The 13,637-nt window shown below is 37.8% G+C and overlaps 1 protein-coding gene across 1 annotated transcript in view; it reads left to right on the plus strand.

The window, feature by feature from the left end:
• The first annotated feature begins 1,122 nt into the window (after positions 1-1,122).
• Positions 1,123-13,637, plus strand: part of LOC140447740 (uncharacterized) — a 399,971-nt gene continuing 387,456 nt past the window's right edge. Inside the window, exon 1 of the mRNA XM_072540569.1 lies at positions 1,123-1,137. The gene's annotated coding sequence lies outside the window, so the exon portion shown is untranslated. The remainder of the gene's footprint in view (positions 1,138-13,637) is intronic.

Here is a 13,637-nt window from a genome sequence, read left to right on the forward strand (position 1 = left end):
TATCACAAAATATCAACCCCTTCCTCTCCTAGAGCCTTCTAAATTTCCACAGGTATTCCATCAGGTAGCACTGCCTTACCATTCTTGATCCTATTTAACGCCTCAACAAATTCATCTCTCGTTATCGCCGGTTTACATTCTTATTTGAGATTCCGCATCCTCTGTCTCTCTTCTGGTGTTCCAGCGGTTGTGTTCATCCTCCGCAGTACTTCTTCATTGGTTACTTTGTCTGTCCATGGTATCTTCAGGATCCTTCTGTATAACCATAGCTCAAATGCTTGAGTTTCCGCCTTCAATGTACACGTTTCTACTCGGTACTGAAGCACTGAGTACACGTATCATTTAAGGAGCCTTATTTTTGTTTCTAGGGTGAGGTCATGGCTCTTGAATACTGAGCTCATGGTCAAGAATGCACTTTTTGCCTTTTCGATGCGACATTTAATCTCTTAGGTATTGTCCCACGACTCATTGATATTATAGTTCCCAAGTAGTTGTACTGTAAGACACGTTCAATTTTCATTTGGTTCACATACAGATTTGCTCCAGTTTTGTTTTCCTTGCTGATGATCATTAGCTTGGTTTTGCTGGTGTAATACCTTACTTTTATTATATTCGAAATTGTTAAGATTTCAATATTACTGTTTGTTTGTTTTTTAGTCATACTCATACTTTTATATATTTTGTCTCATTTAAATTCATATTTATTCCATAATTATGTTTACCCTGGCTGCCTGGCTGCTATTTAGCAGATATCAGGGTAGAAAATTGACTTCAAATAAAGTTAGTTTTTGCCTCTTATTTAACACTTCTGTATATTTATCTCAAGCGTTAGCCGTTTGAAAGTTCACCTTCTCTTCTTGTCAGATAAATAGTATAATTAAAATGATAAAAAAATCATTCACACCTACAACAAGTACTCTTAAGATTTATATCGTGAAAGTAAACAGTTTTTGTACTGGCACTTCGATCATTTTTTGCTTAATAATACTAAGTAGGCTAAGCCTTTATCTAGTTCCTTACTTAATATTAATTGGCGTGCCAAATTGGATAAATGCATTTTTGCAATTTGCAGAGATTTCTAGAGGAAATATGTCGTGCTTCTATGTCGTGAGAAGAAACACTTCGATGTTTTAAAAGGTGAGCATTTTGTACACGGATGATCGATTATACTCAATTGTTAGTAATTCATTAGATGAAGAGAAGTGTTAGGTATAATACTGATGCCAAATTATGTAATATAATGACAGACAGGAGTAAAACGAAAAGTACTGAAAAAAATAAGTTTTTATATATATACATTTTTTGTTGTAGAAATCTTAGAAATGTATATCGTAATTTGCCAAATAAAAAAAATTGTGATTGCTTAAAACTGAATGGAAGTCAATCACAATATATAAATGCAGCCAAAAAATTCTATACAGAAAATTTCCCTTTGCAGACATCGTATCTATACAACTCCGTGATTTTAATTACTAAGCTGTTTTCTAATGCGAACCCATTAAGCTTTGAATATTTCGATTAGTTGCTTCATTTATACTGTTTGTTTCTGTAACTGACTTATATATTGGTTATTTGCCTATTTTCCCATTACAATCTCAGATAACTATATTTATGTCATGTTTTGATATTTTACTAAACTTTTCCACTGATACTTCGTAGAATATGTCTTTGACCCCATCATCCTTTTCTTTGGTTAGATTTATATTTACATTTATGTTTTTGTTTCTCTTTCTTCCTCTTATTCCTTACAGACACATTCTGTCATTTAAAAGTTTAAAATTTGTAATTTTCACCTTTAAATATTTAGTAATTCATATTTGGGATTTTTTTTCAAAAATCCCAAATTTTCTTCTTTCTATGGTGTTTTGTATAAAACTTAAGAGGTCGCTGGTTAAATGATATTAGATAAACAATTATAAAGTAAAAATGCGATATTTTGTTTGTGAATAAATTAGCGACAAATAGCAAACACAATGTCAGTAAATTAAGAAATTAGCTGGTCTTACTCATTATTGATGTTTGTACAAAGAATATAGACTTACCCCTTGAAATATTGATGTGTTCTTAGCCAGGGAAATCTCGTTGATACCGCGTCGGGGCGCCCGCCGACGCTCGATGGCGAGAACCTATAACACACTAGGTCCGTTTGATTCGCTGTCTGGGGATGAAGCGTCGAGATTGCAGGTCAGAAAAGAACCTTTTGGCCGTTGGGTGGAAGAGGATACATCAATAAATCACCCTATTGTATTATGATTTTGAATGCGATAATTTAAGTTAATTAAGACCGTAATACGAAACCATACACTTGTGTGCACATTTGTGACACATAATACAAGAGAGAAGTCAAATTCTCCGTACTTAAAACATAATACATGAGATGGCCAGTTTAACAATTTTACAGGAAGCAATATATTTTACCAAAGTCGTTAGAATACAGTATTGAATTAGATAACATTACAGTACCGTAACAGAAAAATATTAAATGTAAAAATAAGAAAGAAATAGTAAGTACATACTTTCCCAAACATATTTAGAAGCTCACTTTTTAATTTCGTAAAATGCATAATTCGTCACTCTGCCGATATCCTGAACATTCTGTACTCTTGCAATACTTGCTATTAGCCTTCTTAGATGAGCCACGAATGTTGATCTAATCCAATCTTTAGGGATTGCTTCAGTTTTATGTATATAGTTAAGTACGCTGCCTTTCCATCTTAAGCAAGTTGAGCTTGCTGACGATACTGACGATACGGTATATTTGGTTAAAGGATTAGTGGAAGATCTAAACAAGTAAGATCTATAAATTAACTATGGGAAAACAAAGTATATGACAGTAGGCTGTGATCAAGTATACAAATACCTGGATGTAACTCAGAATGAAGACGGAATCGATGGAAAAAGACATATTATTAAGATATTATAAGAAAATACGTGGATCCTGTCCAATTACATGTCCGTTACACTCAGTGTGGAATAAAGACTTACAAAAAAAAAAAGACTTACGGTCCCGAAGAGTGGGCAGTAAAAAACTAGATGAAGAAACGTATAAACGCAGTGGAAAACACTTTTTTGTGTTTTGTGGCGAAGATTCTACATATACATATTATAAGATCACGTGACGAACGGTCACAATCAAAGAAGTGAATACAAAGACATAAAAAAGTAAACTTAAACTATAAAAATTTCGATATTGTTACGTAAAAATATGAGTCATAGTTTTAACCTGTAAACATGTTTTTATTCACATGCTTATGTTTTAGACTTTACGAGAGGCGTCTATTTACCTGAATGGACCTTCCAGAACAAGGTCGAACCGATGCGGGAAATCCAGTTTGCCTTTACCGTTTCGCCGTCGTCTACTCAAGAAGGTTTTAGACGTTTCTAGTCTAACAGTAGTGAATATATAACAGGACTTTTTGGAGAATAGGAAACAGTTAATTCTGAAGACGCGCTCGCGATATTTATTGTTACGCTCGCCTTTTAATAAATTATGTATATTTAGTGATAAATAAATTAATATCAGTTATTGTGCTTTTTAATGAATTAAGATAAGAACAAGACATTATAAATTAAATAGACATAAATAAATATCATCACAGTGGTGTAAGAAGTGAGATCGAACATAAATTAGACTTATAATAATAATACAAGTGAATATACAATAAATTGTGGAAATGGCTACGATTTATGAGCTGACAGTGACTAATTTAAGAAGACATCTCGAAGACAGAGAATTAGCTTCTACCGGAAAAAAGGCTGAGTTAGTCCAACGACTAAAGAACGCTTTGCTAGAAGAAGGACTAGATCCAGAGACTTATATATTTGAAGATGCTGTCATCTCGTCGATTTCGAAATTAGAGAACAAAGTTTCTGACGATATTTCGAAAGTTTCTTCCGATGTAGCCAAAGTTTCTGGTGACATTTCGTCATTAGAAAACAAAGTTTCTAACGAGATTTCGTCCCTGGAAAGCAAAGTTTCGGCTAACATCTCTTCGGAAATCTCTAAAGTAACTTCTGAGATGTCTGCCCTCGACGATAGAATATCTTCGTTAAAAAACCAAGTTGCTGCCGATATGTTGGCCTTCGAAGAAAAGATGAAAGAGATGGAAAGGAAGATGGAGGAAACAGGGACAGCAGAGAGCGGTAACAATCCGATTACAGTGAAGATAAAAGAAGACGAGACGAAATGTAAGTTGGAGACACGGCCGAAATTTGAAGGAAGTGGAGGTTCTATTCATGTTAAAGTCCCAACTTTCGACGGAAAATCATCATGGAATAACTACATGAAACAGTTCGAATCAGCTGCAAGAGCGAATGGATGGTCTGAAAAAGAAAAGGCTGTAAACCTGACTATCGCTCTTCGAGGAGATGCCTTAGATGTGCTTCAGACCATAGCCGTAGAGGAGACCGATGATTTCGAACAACTGAAGAAGAGGTTAAATATGCGATATGGCCACGAACATTTGGAGCATGTATATCAGTCGCAGCTTAAAAATCGTAGACAGAAGAAAGATGAGGCTCTTCAAGAATATGAGGTAGATATTGCCAGATTAGTACGATATGCTTATCCAACAGCTCCCGAAGACATGATGGAAAAATTGGCCGTTCAAACGTTTATTGATGGTCTTCGTGATCATGAAATGCAGAGAACACTACGATTAGCTCGTCACAAGACGCTGGTTGATGTCTTATCCGCCGCCCTCGAATACGAGTCAGCTACGCAGGCCTCTGGCGGGTACAGTAAAGTTAGGACTGTAAAAGAGGAAGGAGATGAAGATAAACTTGACCAGCTCGTTAATATGATGAAAAGCATGACATATAAGAAAACGAAGACCATCAGATGCTGGAATTGTGGCGAAATAGGACACGTACGAAGCTCCTGTAAACACCCTAGGTACGACGCAAATCAAGAAACTCACCATCAGGAAAACTAGAACGGGTCCGCCTTAGGGGGGCAGCTTCGACCCAGAACTTTTCCAAAGACCCTCTCATACTAATAGCTTCTTTGAAATGTCGTGAAGATAGTGTATATGTAGATGGAGACATAAATGGTAAAAAGCATACGTTGTTGGTGGATACCGGAGCGACCAGAACCATTATACGCCCGACAGTTATAAACAGCCGAAAGAAACTGTTACCAACGAGGTTGCGACTTCGGACCGCTACAGGTGAAAATGCTAACATTAATGGAGAAATCCAGGTACAATTGGGAATTGGAGCAGAAAAGTTCGTCCATACTGTTATAGTTGCTGACATCGAAGAGGATGTTATATTAGGAATGGACGTAATGAATATGCATGGATTCCAATTGGATTTTAAGAATAAGGTAATCAAAGTTGGCAACGAGGAGGTATTTCTCCATCCACATAATGACAACACTGTGCAAGCAGCCATTACAGAAGATACAGTCGTGCCTGCGAGAAGCGAAACGATCATAGTAGCGCGGCTACAGGGAATTGTGGACGAAGGGAGACCTGTTATGATGGAGCCTTGGAACCACGACGATGAGGTTGGCCGTGGAATCATAATTGGAAAGGAATTGGTGACTTCGGCTAAAGAAATTCCTGTGAGACTTATCAATGTCAACGACTACCCAGTGACCATAAAGAAAGAGACAAAAGTAGGAACTTGTGTACCTGTGACATCCATAATCCGTCAGGCGACAACATCTGATAATTCCAACGACAAATTCGACCAAATGGTTGCAGTTGCAGGACAGTCTCTAAATCAGATGAAGAAAAGGAAATTAAGGGAATTTCTGCGGCAGTATCGTGATATTTTCGTACCGAAAGGAGGAAAGACGGGAAGAACTACCGTTGTTAAGCATAAAATTGATACTGGTAATGCTAAGCCAATTCGTCAAACAGCTCGACGATTACCACAGGCGAAGAGAGAGGAAGCTGAAACGATTGTTCAGGAAATGAAGAAAGACGGGGTGATAGAACCTTCTACGAGCCCATGGGTCTCTCCGGTGGTCCTGGTTAAGAAGAAAGACGGAACGACGAGGTTCTGTGTGGATTACCGTTTGCTGAGCAACGTTACCAAGAAAGATAGTTATCCTCTGCCTCGGATCGATGACACATTGGACACATTGGCTGGAAGTAAATTGTTTTCTACTTTGGATTTGAAGTCTGGATACTGGCAGGTAGAAATGGACCCAGTAGATAAAGAAAAGACAGCCTTCACCACAGGATCTGGATTGTGGCAATTCAACGTTATGCCATTTGGACTCTGTAATGCTCCTGCGACATTTGAGAGGCTTATGGAAAATGTGTTGAGAGGTGTACCCTCTTGATGATCGATTGGAGGTTACACAAAGAACGGTACTAGGCTCGGGCTTCAGTCTGGTAGAGGTATCTTGGTCGGGGTTCTTGTTACAGCTCAAATATCACGGATCAATTAAAGAAGTACTTACGACACAAAGACAAGAAGTTAGAAGAGAAGATAAGAGATAAGAGAAGAAAAGTTATTTGGGCACCACCCTATTTTTAGAGGAACAGGGAAACCTTAAGGCACATAAAAAAGGACGACGAGAAAGGTAAGGTACAGCTAGAGAACTCACGCGAGGATAAAGTAAACCGTGAAAGAGAAAAGTATTGGAATTATGCGGTACACTCCTAATATTTCGACACATATACTTAAAATATACGATCACACAAATAAATATAATAATATAATTCAATAAAAAATGCCTGGAAGAGAAACACAAAAATATAAATCCAAATTGTATAAAAAAAATATAAAAGAAATAAAAAGCAAATAGTTCTTTAACAAAACTATATTTAGGTATATTTGTTAAAGTAAATGTACCATATTAAATTTTATTAAACAGTTGATTAAATAGCATGATTATTGCGTAACTGATTATTAATTACAAACAAAAAAATATGTCAAAAAAATAGTTATAAATAATTTAGTATCCTCAAGAATTAGAAAAAAAAGGCAAGGAACATTATAATTATATCTACATATATAAAGTAAATGGTCCGTTAATTATACGTATATATTATCCTGTATTTTTACTATATTACTCAGTCAAACCAAACCTCCATAAACAAGAAGGTACACTGAACTGGAGTCATAAATCAACTGTTAAAGATTTCGTTACCACAGTTTAGTCAATAAAACTTATACTCACAGGTGTATTCAAATAATGGTATGACGCCCTCAATAAGGCACTTGACTTCGGTCCACCACAACAGGTAGTTGGGACGACACGACCACAATAAATTGCAGTCTTCCTAACGTAATCCCTTAGATTGTCTGTTAGGCCGACGAAAAGAGGCAGCTACCGGTACCGGGGTACTACAGGTGGTTGAGGTAACATAAAGATGACTGATGTTCAGGTGAACTAACTTTGCGGTGAATGCTTGAAAATTGTACACGGATGGACGGTGTATAATAGGAATCGGTATACAATCTGAATTGGTGTACAATCTGAATTAGTGTAAAATAGGAACGGCAAACAGAAGTGACTTCAGTTGGAAGACGTCTGTTTGACAAAAGAGAAAATAATCAATATAAGACACACTGTGCAAAGATAAATAAGGGTGAATTGAAAATCCACTTACCGTCGATTGTCGAAGATAAGACCGCTTGCCACAGGAACCAACTTGGAAATGAATATCGGATTGTGAATTTAGAAGGGCTTAGACAAGCGAAGGTTGAAAATAGGGAGGGGATATTGGCTGAAGGATGCCACGCGAAATTGACATTAAATATCCGGGCTACTGGGGTTCATTTTCGTAGCGTTTACCAATAGAAAGTAAAGTTTCTACGAAAAACAACTCTTCTGATTTTCTGAGAAGGTAGCTCGGAGATTTCACAATAGGTCCTTTTTCCTTTGTTATTAGGAGAGATTTTTATGTACCAAAACAAGATAAAAAGAAGAAGAAACATTTGGCGAAGTTATTTCTTTGTTAAAAAAAGGCGTAACAAAACGAAGGTATGCAGGCATGGGCGGCGTGAAAATAGTTTATTAAAGGGAATAATTTAAAGAAATTATGAACATGCTTCACAGCCCTTTCCACGATGTAAACTGGGTGTACTGAGTTTGCATCGGAACTGTGAAACAAGGAAGCATGGGAGAACTATCGTAAAGACAAGTTGAGAAAAACAAGGAAAGTTTACGTTACTACGATAACACATACGTACAATATGACCAAGTAACATTATAACATAACATAAACGATACACTAAATATTATCTATCTAACACAATAGACAAAACATAAAAGTAATTCTACAAGTTTTACAAAAGTTATAAAGGTATATGCTTAATAATTATAATTTTTACAAAAGGTATGAAAGTACAAGCTTAATGAATTTATTTAACCTATATAATATTTTTATACAACTATGTTAATATATACACTTATGTGTCAAAAGGTATAAGAGGGTATCCGCTCGATATTGTTACAGCAAAATAGGACACGTAAGGCAAACAAGGCAATATGGAGATCGTTGAACAATGAGCGAGAGAGTGAGTTCGTCGCGAGATTGTTAACGTAAGGCACCTTGGTTTAAATAACATTGTATCAATAGATAGTCCGAGTATTTTGCTTAGATATCATCACTAGAAAGATAGACTTAACCTAGTTTCAGTGGTGTAAGAAGATAGCTAAAAATCCATATAACGGTACTTATTGAAATATAAGCGGTAATAATAGACGATTAGTATGCCAACGTTTTTCGTAACCCGGCATAAAGGTAATAAGACTAATGTTAAGTTTGGTTAGGTAGGTAGGGAGTTTGTAACTAACAAGGAGAATTGTAATGAGGATTTGCGTACTTAGTATCTCTTAATGATTATCAAAAGTCTATGCAGTATTAACAAGAGATTGAGATTTAATAGAGTTAAAAATTATATTTCAGTAATGTGGTTGCAAAAACCCGAGGTTTAGGAGCAGGGGGTACATATGGTACATAATTTTTCAGGTGCACATAGGGTATTTATTCTGGTATTGATGGGACTAACCTCTTAGGCACCAAAATTAACACTAAGAGAGTCATTTAATTGGCCTCATTCCGGTTGAAGAACGACTGAATTCTTACCACAGATGGTCAATAGAAACTAGGATCCAGATACTATTTTCGGCGAGTCAACTGGCGAACGTCCGCTAACATCAGTCCTAGCCTTCCTCAGTGCCTAGTATCTCTGGCAGATGCTGATCTCTATGACGAAAAGGGGTAGAGAAGATGTTATTTCTATGTTGGGTCTCATATCAAAAGTTAAACCAAGTAGGAAAGAGAGTACTACACGATTTGGGAATTCTAAACACGACAGAGATGTCACAGCCGGACGGTGTGTTTAGGGATTTAGGGGAAGTCTTGTTAGAAACAATGTATCAGTAAAGATAAGGTATAAGGCAATTGTACTTTTTAAAAGGTAAAGGCAAGAAAATCTTAGGTTTTCTTAAATAAGGTAGTCCTTAATTATTCCATTTGGAGTCAAGGTAGTTTTATTCAAGATACGATATGTTTCCAATTTTCTTTGGAAGGTAAGGTGTGTTTCTAACAGATAAGGTACCCTTCAATTTTCATTTGAAGGTAAGGTAAATTTTTCGTTGGAAGGTAAGGTATTGTTACGATAAATATACTGGCCTAACTTTTATGACTAATTATTCTGTTTTATTGTAGAAATTTCGGTGGAAGTCTAGAACCAAAATTATGGTGAATGAGCCGGCTAAGCTTCTCGATCTTTCGATGCAAGAAAATGCGATCTTTCGATGCTGTTCTAGTATATCAGGATTTCGTATATAAATACAACATTTTTATATGGAGGGCCAGTTAATTCTCAAGATCCGCGCACGCGAATTTGTCACGTACGGATATAATAAATTATTGTCAGATAAGTTAAAATAAATAAAGAAATAAATTAAATCCGTAAGTGTTATAAATATTGAACCTTTTAATAAATTCACAACAAATGGTGTCAGAACAGTGGAATACTTAAGATAAATTGCGAAAATAAATTACAAGTGAATATAAAATAAATTGTGAAAATGGCTACGATTTATGAGCTGACAGTGACTAATTTAAGAAGACATCTTGAAGACAGAGAATTAGCTTCCACCGGAAAAAAGGCTGAGTTAGTCCAACGACTAAAGAACGCTTTGCTAGAAGAAGGACTAGATCCAGAGACTTATATATTTGAAGATGCTGTCCTCTCGTCGATTTCGAAAGTTTCTGGTGATGTAGCCAAAGTTTCTGGTGATGTAGCCAAAGTTTCTGGTGATGTAGCCAAAGTTTCCGGTGATATCGCATCATTAGAGAACAAAGTTTCTGGCGATATTTCGAAGGTTTCCGGCGACATCGCTTCTTTAGAAAGCAAAGTTTCTAACGAGATTTCTTCCCTGGAAAGCAAAGTTTCTGCTAACATCTCTTCAGAAATCTCTAAAGTCACTTCTGAGATGTCTGCCCTGGACGATAGAATATCTTCGTTAAAAAACCAAGTTGCTGCCGATAAGTTGGCCTTCGAAGAAAAGATTAAAGAGATGGAAAGGAAGATGGAAGAAACAGGGACAGCAGAGAGAGGTAACAATCCGATTACAGTGGAGATAAAAGAAGACGAGACGAAATGTAAGTTGGAAATACGGCCGAAATTTGAAGGAAGTGGAGGTTCTGTCCATGTGAAAGTCCCAACTTTCGACGGAAAATCGTCATGGAACAACTACATGAAACAGTTCGAATCAGCTGCAAGAGCGAATGGATGGTCTGAAAAAGAAAAGGCTGTAAACCTGACTATCGCTCTTCGAGGAGATGCCTTAGATGTGCTTCAGACCATAGCCGTAGAGGAGACCGATGATTTCGAACAACTGAAGAAGAGGTTAAATATGCGATATGGCCACGAACATTTGGAGCATGTATATCAGTCGCAGCTTAAAAATCGTAGACAGAAGAAAGATGAGGCTCTTGAAGAATATGAGGTAGATATTGCCAGATTAGTACGATATGCTTATCCAACAGCTCCCGAAGACATGATGGAAAAATTGGCCGTTCAAACGTTTATTGATGGTCTTCGTGATCATGAAATGCAGAGAACACTACGATTAGCTCGTCACAAGACGCTGGTTGATGTTTTATCCGCCGCCCTCGAATACGAGTCAGCTACGCAGGCCTCTGGCGGTTACAGTAAAGTTAGGACTGTAAAAGAGGAAGGAGATGAAGATAAACTTGACCAGCTCTTTAATTTGATGAAAAGCATGACATGCAAGAAAAAGAAGACCATAAAATCAAGAAACTCACCATCGGAAAAACCAGAACGAGACGGCTTTAGGGGAGCAGCTTCGACCCGGAACTTTTCCAAAGACCCTCTCATACTAATAGCTTCTTTGAAATGTCGTGAAGATAGTGTATATGTAGATGGAGAAATAAATGGTAAAAGACATACGTTGTTGGTGGATACCGGAGCGACCAGAACCATTATACGTCCAACAGTTATAAACAGCCGTAAGAAACTGTTACCAACGAGGTTGCGACTTCGGACCGCTACAGGTGAAAATGCCAACATTCATGGAGAAATCCAGGTACAATTGGGAATTGGAGCAGAAAAGTTCGTCCATACTGTTATAGTTGCTGACATCGAAGAGGATGTTATATTAGGAATGGACGTAATGAATATGCATGGATTCCAATTGGATTTTAAGAATAAGGTAATCAAAGTTGGCAACGAGGAGGTATTTCTCCATCCACATAATGACAACACTGTGCAAGCAGCCATTACAGAAGATACAGTCGTGCCTGCGAGAAGCGAAACGATCATAGTAGCGCGACTACAGGGAATTGTAGACGAAGGGAGACCTGTTATGATGGAGCCTTGGAACCACGACGATGAGGTTGGCCGTGGAATCATAATTGGAAAGGAATTGGTGACTTCGGCTAAAGAAATTCCTGTGAGACTTATCAATGTCAACGACTACCCAGTGACCATAAAAAAAGAGACAAAAGTAGGAACTTGTGTACCTGTGACATCCATAATCCGTCAGGCGACAACATCTGATAATTCCAACGACAAATTCGACCAAATGGTTGCAGTTGCAGGACAGTCTCTAAATCAGATGGAGAAAAGGAAATTAAGGGAATTTCTTCGGCAGTATCGTGATATTTTCGTACCGAAAGGAGGAAAGACGGGAAGAACTACGGTTGTTAAGCATAAAATTGATACTGGTAATGCTAAGCCAATTCGTCAAACAGCTCGACGATTACCACAGGCGAAAAGAGAGGAAGCTGAAACGATTGTCCAGGAAATGAAGAAAGACGGGGTGATAGAACCTTCTACGAGCCCATGGGTCTCTCCGGTGGTCCTGGTTAAGAAGAAAGACGGAACGACGAGGTTCTGTGTGGATTACCGTTTGCTGAACAACGTTACCAAGAAAGATAGTTATCCTCTGCCTCGGATCGATGACACATTGGACACATTGGCTGGAAGTAAATTGTTTTCTACTTTGGATTTGAAGTCTGGATACTGGCAGGTAGAAATGGACCCAGTAGATAAAGAAAAGACAGCCTTCACCACAGGATCTGGATTGTGGCAATTCAACGTTATGCCATTTGGACTCTGTAATGCTCCTGCGACATTTGAGAGGCTTATGGAAAATGTGTTGAGAGGGTTATCTTGGAAAACATGCCTGGTTTATTTGGATGACATAATCGTCTTGGGGGAGACATTCGAAGAACATCTGAAGAATTTAGAAAACGTTTTTAATCGACTTAAAGCTGCCCAATTGATGTTAAACCCCAAGAAGTGCCAGCTATTTCAAGGTAAAGTCAATTATCTGGGTCATATAGTCAGTAAAGAAGGAGTGGCCGTGGATAAGGGAAAAATCGATTCCATTAAGGAATGGCCAAAACCAACTGACAAACATCAAGTGAGAAGTTTTCTTGGACTATGTACTTACTACCGGAGGTTTATTAAGAAGTTTGCAGATATCGCTAAGCCATTAACGCGACTTACGGAGGAAGCAAGAGATTACCGCTGGGATACAGACTGCCAAAATGCCTTTGAGACCTTGAAAAAGCATTTAATAACAGCACCAATTTTAGGGTATCCACTGCCAGAAGGAGAGTTCATCTTAGATACAGATGCAAGTAATGTGGGAATTGGAGGAGTGCTGTCTCAGATTCAAGGAGGACAGGAACGAGTCCTCGGATATTTTAGTAAAGTTCTTTCAAAACCTGAGCGGAATTATTGCGTCACGAGAAGAGAACTTCTGGCAGTAGTGAAATCAGTAGAGCACTTCTATCAATACCTCTATGGAAGAAAGTTTCTAATCCGAACCGACCATGCCGCCCTTAAGTGGTTGATGCAGTTTAAGAATCCAGAGGGTCAGATAGCCAGGTGGATCGAACGACTGCAAGAATACGATTTTAAGATTGAGCACCGGGCCGGAGTTAGCCACAGAAACGCTGATTCTCTTTCCAGAAGGCCATGCTCAGCAGAGTGTTCCCACTGCAACAAAACGGAATCCAAGGAAGCAGCAGTGCTAAGAACGACGATTGTCAACGACGACTGGACGCCTACTAAGATCAGGGAAGAACAAGAGAGAGATCCAGTTATACAGAAAATCCGAAAATGGAAAGAGGAAAACCGTCGACCACCTTGGCAGGAAATATCAAACCTATGCTCAGTAGTTAAGA

Source organism: Diabrotica undecimpunctata, chromosome 8 (genome assembly GCF_040954645.1).
Source record: "Diabrotica undecimpunctata isolate CICGRU chromosome 8, icDiaUnde3, whole genome shotgun sequence".
NCBI lineage: Eukaryota > Metazoa > Arthropoda > Insecta > Coleoptera > Chrysomelidae > Diabrotica > Diabrotica undecimpunctata.